Source organism: Lissotriton helveticus, chromosome 11, assembly GCF_964261635.1.
Source record: "Lissotriton helveticus chromosome 11, aLisHel1.1, whole genome shotgun sequence".
Lineage (NCBI taxonomy): Eukaryota > Metazoa > Chordata > Amphibia > Caudata > Salamandridae > Lissotriton > Lissotriton helveticus.
This window is the reverse complement of record NC_136072.1, coordinates 960,238,754-960,246,253: the sequence shown is the minus strand read 5'-3', so window position 1 is coordinate 960,246,253 and position 7,500 is coordinate 960,238,754.

Sequence of the window (7,500 nt, the reverse complement as noted above, 5' to 3'; positions counted from 1 at the left end):
TCGACAAATCGACGACCAGATGGCCGAACTTCCCTGGAAGTCCCGATGAGGTGCCATTCGCCTCCCAGATCCCAGCGAGGGCTCCAGGAGGTCGGGTACTTTCACGCTTTGGGTCCCCTCTGTCACCTCGCGTGCAGAGTTTACAAGAAAGGAGGGTAATTTCCCTCCGGATTACTAGGGACAGGGTACGCCCAGACACCCCTCCAAGGCTGGTGGTTATCTGCCATGGGGACCAGATAGGCTATGCCTAGGTAACACCTCCCTAGGCCACCCGGGGCTTCCTTCCGCCAGGCCGACGGCATGTCAAATGGCCCAGGACGGGCTCCATGGCTCTTGGGCAGTCGTCCCCCCGGGCGCCCGGGGCTCCATCCACCCCGACGGCATGGAAAAGTGCCCAGGACGGGCTCCATGCGTCCCGGGCATTCGTCCCCCCCCCCCCCCTCCGGGCGTCCGGGGCTCCATCCAGGCTGACGGCATGGCAGAGTGCCCGGGTCGGGCTCCATGGTTTTCACGGTGGTCCTCCCCTGGGTGTCTGGGGGCTCCATGCCGAAGGCATTGTAAAGTGCCCGGGACGGGCTCCATGCGTCCCGGGCATTCGTCCCCCGGGCTCTTGGGCAGTCGTCCCCCCGGGCGTCCGGGGCTCCATCCAGGCTGACGGCATGGCAGAGTGCCCGGGTCGGGCTCCATGGTTTCCAGGGTGGTCCTCCCCTGGGTGTCGGGGCGCTCCAGGCCGACGGCATGGCAGAGAGCCCGGGACGGGCTCCATGCGTCCCGGGCCTTCGTCCCCCGGGCGTCCGGGGCTCCATCCAGGCTGACAGCATGGCAGAGTGCCCGGGTCGGGCTCCATGGTTTTCAGGGTGGTCCTCCCCAGGGTGTCGGGGCGCTCCAGGCCGATGACATGGCAGAGTGCCCGGGACGGGCTCCATGCGTCCCTGGCATTCGTCCCCCGGGCGCCCGGGGCTCCATCCAGGCTGACGGCATGGCAAAGTGCCCAGGACGGTCTCCATGCGTCCTGGGCAGTCGTCCCCCAGGCGTCCGGGGCACCCACCCCCAGGCCGACGGAATGGCAAAGTACCCGGGACGGGCTCCACAGGCCCAGGGAGGCTCTCCCCAGCCTGGCTAGGGTTCGTAAGCTGGGGACAGGCCATGGACTTCTCAGCCAGTCAGGCATCCTGATATGGGCCACCGTATTAGGCCTGAGATCCGCCCGGCAGGCCATCAGAACTGCGTCGGGCAAACTTTACCGCTCGCCCGCCGCGGACGGACTTTTTCCGCACCCGCCGCGGACGGTCTTTTTCCGCACCCGCCGCGGACGGTCTTTTTCCGCACCCGCCGCGGTCGGTCTTTCCGACCGACATCATAATTGACCCCACCTTGTCCGCCTTGTTACGGGCCCATGTTTAGCCTGGGGTATATTACGATGGCGGACGGTCTTTCCCGCACCTGCCGCGGACGGTCTTTCCGCACCCACCGCGGACGGTCTTTCCCACACCCGCCGCGGACGGTCTTTCCCACACCCGCCGCGGACGGTCTTTCCCACACCCGCCGCGGACGGTCTTTCCCACACCCGCCGCGGACGGTCTTTCCCACACCCGCCGCGGACGGTCTTTCCCACACCCGCCGCGGACGGTCTTTCCCACACCCGCCGCGGACGGTCTTTCCGCCCGACATCATAAAGGTTCCCCTGCGGCCAGGCTATGTTCCGGATGGCCGTGATGGGCTCACTGGGGCTCCCATCTCCAGTCCCACGACATGGCAATGTGCCTGGGACGGGATCCATGCATCCCGGGCAGTCCTCCCCCTGGCGTCTGGGCCTGAGAGCTCCAGTGGTCCTCACTGGGCCGGAGTTCCAGCCGGGGTCCCCGAGCCCTGCCCGGCGTGGGCAGGCAGAAGCCCTACCGAGAAGGCTCGGGGTGGGAAGCAGGGAGTCCTTTCGGTCCCGGCCATCTGGTCGCCCGTAACGCTTTCCTATGGGGCGACCAGATGGCCGAACTTCCCTGGAAGTCTTGATGAGGTGCCATTTGCCTCCCGGATCCCAGCGAGGGCTCCATGAGGTCGGGTTCTTTCACGCCTTGGGTCCCCTCTGTCACCTCGCGTGCACAGATTACAAGAAAAGGGGGTAATTTTGCTCCGGATTACTAGGGAGAAGGGTACGCCTGGACACCCCTCCGAGGGTGGTGGTTCTCTGCCATGGGGACCAGATGGGCTATGCCTGGGCAAAACCTCCCTAGGCCACCCGGGGCTTCCTTCCTCCAGGCCAACTGCATGTCAAATTGCCCAGGACGGGCTCCATGGCTCCTGGGCAGTCGTCCCCCGGGCGTCCGGGGCTCCATCCAGGCTGACGGCATGGAAAAGTGCCCAGGACAGGCTCCATGCGTCCCGGGCATTCATCCCCCGGGCGTCCGGGGCTCCATCCAGGCTGACGGCATGGCAGAGTGCCCGGGTCGGGATCCATGGTTTCCAGGGATGTCCTCCCCTGGATGTCTGGGGGCTCCAGGCCGAATGCATGGAAAAGTGCCCAGGACGGGCTCCATGCGTCCCGGGCATTCGTCCCCTGGGCGTCCGGGGCTCCATCTAGGCTGACGGTATGGCAGAGTGCCCGGGTCGGGCTCCATGGTTTTCACGGTGGTCCTCCCCTGGGTGTCTGGGGGCTCCAGGCCGAAGGCACGGAAAAGTGCCCAGGACGGGCTCCATGCGTCCCGGGCACTCGTCCCCCGGGCGTCCGGGGCTCCATCCAGGCTGACGGCATGGCAGAGTGCCCGGGTCGGGATCCATGGTTTCCAGGGATGTCCTCCCCTGGATGTCTGGGGGCTCCAGGCCGAATGCATGGAAAAGTGCCCAGGACGGGCTCCATGCGTCCCGGGCATTCGTCCCCTGGGCGTCCGGGGCTCCATCTAGGCTGACGGTATGGCAGAGTGCCCGGGTCGGGCTCCATGGTTTTCACGGTGGTCCTCCCCTGGGTGTCTGGGGGCTCCAGGCCGAAGGCACGGAAAAGTGCCCAGGACGGGCTCCATGCGTCCCGGGCACTCGTACCCCGGGCGTCCGGGGCTCCATCCAGGCTGACGGCATGGCAGAGTGCCCGGGACGGGCTCCATGGGTCCCGGGCAGCCCTCCCCCGGGTGTCTGGGGCTCCCACCTCCAGGCCGACGGCATGTCAAAGTGCCCAGGAAGGGCTCCATGAGTCCGGGACAGTCCTCCCCCGGGCGTCTGGGACACCCATCTCCATGAGGCCAACGGCATTGGCAAAGTACCCAGGACGGGCTCCATGGGTCCCGGGCAGACATCCCCCGGGCGTCCGGGGGGGCACCCATCTCCATGAGGCCAACGGCATAGGCAAAGTACCCAGGACGGGCTCCATGGGTCCCGGGCAGACCTCCCCCCGGGCGTCCGGGGGTCCCACCTCCAGGCCGACGGAATGTCAAAGTACCCAGGACGGGCTCCATGGGTCCCGGGCAGCTTCCCCCGGGCGTCCGGGGCACCCACCTCCAGGCCGACGGCATGTCAAAGTACCCAGGACGGGCTCCACGGGTCCCGGGCATTCCTCCCCCAGGTCGTCCGGGCCCTAGAGCTCCGGTGGTCCAACCTGCGCCTGAGGCCCAGCCGGGGTCCAAGAGCCCTGCCTTGCGTGGGCAGGCAGTCAGGAACCCTACCGCGAAGGCTTGGGGTGGATGGGGAGCTCGGAGTCCTTTCGATCCGGGCCATCTGGTCGCCCGCGATGCTTTCCAATGGGGCGACCAGATGGCCGGGCTTCCCTGGAAGTCCCGATGAGGTGCCATTCGCCTCCCGGATCCCAGCTAGGGCTCCATGAGCTCGGGTTCTTTTACGCCTTGGGTCCCCTCTGTCACCTCGCGTGCACGGATTGCAAGAAAGGGGGGTAATTTCCCTCCGGATTACTAGGGGCAGGGTACGCCCGGACACCTCTCCAGGGTCGGTGGTTCTCTGCCCGGGGACCAGATGAGATATGCCTGGGCAACACCTCCCCCGGGCGTCTGGGGGCTCCATTCTCCGGGCCAACGGCATGGCTCAATGCCCAGGACGGGCTCCACGTGTCCCGGACAGACCGCCCCTGGGCGTCCGGGGCACCCATCTCCAGGAGGCCAACGGGATGGCAAAGTACCCGGGAAGGGCTCCACGGGTCCCGGGCAGCCTTCCCCCGGGCGTCCGGGGCTCCCACCTCCAGGCCGACGGCATGTCACACTGCCCAGGACGGGCTCCATGGGCCCCGGACAGACCTCCCCCGGGCGTCCGGGGCACCCATCTCCAGGAGGCCAACAGCGTTGCAAAGTACCCGGAAAGGACTCCACGGGTACCGGGCAGTCCTCCCCCGGGCGTCCGGGGCACCCATCTCCATGAGGCCAACGGCATTGGCAAAGTACCCGGGAGGGGCTCCACGGGTCCCGGGCAGGCCTCCCCCGGGCGTCCAGGGCACCCACCTCCAGGCCGACGGCATGTAAAAGTGCCCAGGACGGGCTCCATGGGTCCCGGGCAGCCCACCCCCGGGCATCTGGGGCACCCATCTCCAGGAGGCCAACGGAGTTGCAAAGTACCCGGGAAGGGCTCCACGGGTACCGGGCAGTCCTCCCCCGGGCGTCCGGGGGCTCCCTTCTCCAGGCTGATGGCATGGTTCAATGCCCAGGACGGGACGTCAAGTGGCCAGGACGGGCTCCATGCGTCCCGGGCATTCGTCCCGGGACGGGGACGGGGTGGGGAAGAGTCCAGGCGGCTTCACCTCCATGCCCGGCCATCTGGTCGCCCGGATTCCCTCGGCCATCTGGTCGCCCGGATCCCCTCGGGCATCTGGTCGCCCGCAACGCTTTCCTATGAAGGGGGGACCAGATGGCCGAACTTCCCTGGAAGTCTTAATGAGGTGCCATTCGCCTCCCGGATCCCAGCGAGGGCTCCATGAGGTCGGGTTCTTTCACGCCTTGGGTCCCCTCTGTCACCTCGCGTGCACAGATTGCAAGAAAGGGGGGTAATTTGCCTCCGGATTACTATGGGGCAGGGTATGCCCGGACACCCCTCCAGGGTTGGTGGTTCTCTGCCATGGGGACCAGATGGGATATGCCTGGGCAACACCTCCCTAGGCCACCCGGAGCTTCCTTCCTCCAGGCCAACTGCATGTCAAATTGCCCAGGACGGGCTCCATGGCTCTTGGGCAGTCGTCCCCCGGGCGTCCGGTGCTCCATCCAGGCCGACGGCATGGCAGAGTGCCCGGGACAGGCTCCATGCGTCCCGGGCCTTCGTCCCCCCCGGGCGTCCGGGGCTCCATCCAGGCTGACGGCATGGCAGAGTGCCCGGGACGGGCTCCACGGGCCCCGGGCGTCCGGGGCTCCCTTCCCCGGGCCAGCGGCATGTCAGAGTGCCCAGGACGGGCTCCACGGGCCCCGGTCATCCGGGGCACCCTTCCCCGGGCCAGCGGCATGTCAGAGTGCCCAGGACCAGTTCCACGGGTCCCGGGCAGTCCTCCACCGGGCGTCCGGGGCTCCCTTCCCCGGGCCAAAGCATTTCAGAGTGCCCAGGACGGGCTCCACGGGTTCCGGGCGTCCAGGTCTCCCTTCCCCGGGCCAACGGCTTGTCAGAGTGCCCAGGACGGGCTCCACGGGCCCCGGGCGTCCGGGGCACCCTTCCCCGGGCCAGCGACATGTCAGAGTGCCCAGGACGAGTTCCACGGGTCCCGGGCAGTCCTCCCCCCCGGGTGTCCGGGGCTCCCTTCCCCGGGCCAAAGCATTTCAGAGTGCCCAGGACGGGCTCCACGGGTCCCGGACGTCCGGGGCTCCCTTCCCCGGGCCAACGGCATACAGGAGTGCCCAGGACGGGCTCCACGGGTCCCGGACGTCCGGGGCTCCCTTCCCCGGGCCAACGGCATACAGGAGTGCCCAGGACGGGCTCCACAGGTCCCGGTCGTCTGGGGCTCCCTTCCCCGGGCCAACGGCTTGTCAGAGTGCCAAGGACAGGCTCCACGGGTCCCGGTCGTCTGGGGTCCCTCCCCCCCGGGCCAACAGCAGGTCAGAGTGCCCAGGACGGGCTCCACGGGTCCCGGGCAGCCCGCCCCCCGGGCGTTCGGGGCACCCATCTCCAGGAGGCCAACGGCGTTGCAAAGTACCCGGGAAGGGCTCCACGGGTACCGGGCAGTCCTCCCCCGGGCGTCCGGGGCTCCCTTCTCCAGGCCAACGGCATGGTTCAATGCCCAGGACGGGCTCCATGTGTCCCAGACAGACCTCCCCCGGGCGTCCGGGGCACCCATCTCCAGGCCAACGGCATGGCTCAATGCCCAGGATGGGCTCCATGGGTCCGGGGAGGCGTCCCATGCGCCTCCGGGCTTGGGAGCCCCGGCTGGGTCCAGGGGCCCGGGCGGGCCCCGGGTCGGGTGCTCCGGCCCTGGGCCCTGTCTCCCAGCCTGCCGCACGGCCAAGGGCCCGGGAAGGGGTTCCGATGTGCCCGGGGAGCCTCCCCTTGCTTGGCTGGGTTCAGGAGCAGTGGCTAGGGCCCCTGAGGGCCCGGGGAGGGCGACCTCCCCACCCCGGGCTCTGTCCTTGGTCCTGCTGCGTGGCAGGGTGCCCGGGACGGGGTCCGGAGGGACCGGGGAGGCGTCCCATGCACCTCCGGGCTTGGGAGCCCCGGCTGCGTCCAGGGGCCCGGCCGGGCCCCGGGTCGGGTGCTCCGGCCCTGGGCCCTGTCTCCCAGCCTGCCGCACTGCCAAGGGCCCGGGAAGGGGTTCCGATGTGCCCGGGGAGCCTCCCCTTGCTTGGCTGGGTTCAGGAGCAGTGGCTAGGGCCCTTGAGGGCCCGGGGAGGGCGGCCTCCCCACCCCGGGCTCTGTCCTTGGTCCTGCTGCGTGGCAGGGTGCCCGGGACGGGGTCCGGAGGGACCGGGGAGGCGTCCCATGCACCTCCGGGCTTGGAAGCCCCGGCTGCGTCCAGGGGCCCGGCCGGGCCCCGGGTCGGGTGCTCCGGCCCTGTGCCCTGTCTCCCAGCCTGCCACACTGCCAAGGGCCCGGGAAGGGGTTCCGATGTGCCCGGGGAGCCTCCCCTTGCTTGGCTGGGTTCAGGAGCAGTGGCTAGGGCCCCTGAGGGCCCGGGGAGGGCGGCCTCCCCACCCCGGGCTCTGTCCTTGGTGCTGCTGCGTGGCAGGGTGCCCGGGATGGGGTCCGGAGGGACCGGGGAGGCGTCCCATGCGCCTCCGGGCTTGGGAGCCCCGGCTGGGTCCAGGGGCCCGGGCGGGCCCCGGGTCGGGTGCTCAGGCCCTGGGCCCTGTCTCCCAGCCTGCCGCACTGCCAAGGGCCCGGAAAGGGGTTCCGATGTGCCCGGGGAGCCTCCCCTTGCTTGTCTGTGTTCAGGAGCTCCAGCCGGGGCCCCTGAGGGCCCCGGGGAGGGTGGCCTCCCCACCCCGGGCTCCGTCCTGGGTCCTGCCGCGGGGCAGGGTGCCCGGGACGGGGTCCGGCGGGCCCGGGGAGGCTTCCCCTGTGCCTCCGTGCCTGGGAGCCCCGGCTGGGTCCAGGGGC